The sequence below is a fragment of the Nannospalax galili genome, unplaced genomic scaffold (assembly GCF_000622305.1).
Source record: "Nannospalax galili isolate Female #2095 unplaced genomic scaffold, S.galili_v1.0 scaffold30, whole genome shotgun sequence".
Lineage (NCBI taxonomy): Eukaryota > Metazoa > Chordata > Mammalia > Rodentia > Spalacidae > Nannospalax > Nannospalax galili.
The window spans coordinates 1,458,894-1,460,443 of record NW_008329127.1 but is presented as its reverse complement, the minus strand read 5'-3'; positions in this window follow the sequence as shown (position 1 = coordinate 1,460,443).

Sequence of the window (1,550 nt, the reverse complement as noted above, 5' to 3'; positions counted from 1 at the left end):
ACAGGACACATTGTAAATCAACTGAGTCTGGGGTCCAGGGTCCAGGAAGGAGGTTTACAGCACTTCAATTCTTAGCATTTCAACTAGGTTAATCATCCATGTGTGGTAGATACAATCAGGCAGAACAGGCAAGCTTAGCAAGTAAATCTAAATCAACATTTTAAACAGAGTTTTCTATCAAAATGCAGAGTTCTTACAGCATTCATCAAGGTATTTCATTTTTTTTTTTTCCCAACATCCTCATGTATGTAAGTGCGCCTATATTGTGCAATGCTTGTGGAGGTCAGAAGAGGACATTGAATCCCCTGGAACTGAAGTTATAAACAGTTGTTAGCTGCGATGTGGGTCCTGGGAACCGAACCCAGTCCTCTGCAAGGGCAACCAGTGCTCTTAATTGCTGAGCTGTCTGTCTCTCCAGCCTCACAGTTATGTTTTACAAGGCATTGTGGGACTTCTTCCCTGTTAAAGCTGCCTGTGGACTCATATACATTGGTAGAAAGCATGGTCAGGTGACCTCACAAGCCCTGGGTGGAACAGAGAACAGGTCACTGGGTAAGCTGGCCCTTACCTCATGTCAGAAACAGCTCTTTTTTGCTGTTTTGTTTTTTTTAAGGCATCAAAATCAGAAAGTGTGCAGCTACTACAGGGAAAATGAAAAAGAAGAGCTTCATCTCAGTAAGTTCTCGTCCACCTGAACTAAATGAGCAATGACAAATTTCCATCAAAATGAGACAGGGTGGGGAAACCCAGAAGCAGACTTGAAGGATTTGTGGGAGAAATCAGTCTATGAAGGCAGGGTAACACTAAAAGCTGAAGATTAAGTTTCTCCTCTGGTTCAAAATCCTTGCTGAGCTCATAAGATGACTGCCATATCTCAGATCTTTGCCTGAGTCTATCACTTCTGTTACTTCTTAAACAACACTGACCTCATGGATCATAAAACCTTAGACTAGATCTAATTATCTAATCTTTTCTCTGAGTTCAGTCACCATCAGGGTCTGTTTTCGGGTAGCAGGGAACTTACACATTTTCCTGTCCTGCTTATGAATTGGCATCTCTGGGGATAGAATCCCCAAATCTGAGAGCAAGCTAAGTGATTCTGATAGACCTAAATTTGAGAACTGCAGCCCTTAACCTTTTCCTAGATAGTACTGGAGCTCAGAGGCTGACATCCCCAAACATAGTAGTTTTATTATGTTGAACAATTTAAAAGGCTAAAATCAAATTCAGAATTCAGGTCCCTCTGGCCTTCCTTTGTCCCCTCTCCCTCCTGCAGGAAGAGCTTTTCTGCAGAGGTCCCTTATCTTTCTAAAGAACACAAAGGCCTGCAGGCTGCTTCCTGAAATCCCATTAGCCAGAGAAGACCAACCTTCCATCATGGAAGACAGACCGAAACTGGTCAACACATCTGGCTAGACACACCATTGTTTTCTAGTTTGGCCCGTAAGAATTATTTACAAAGCAGTCTCTCTTGCCAGTCAAACGGACTTTATCACAGGCCACTGAATGTTTGGTTTGAGTTTTAACCTTAAAAATGATTTACTATTTCC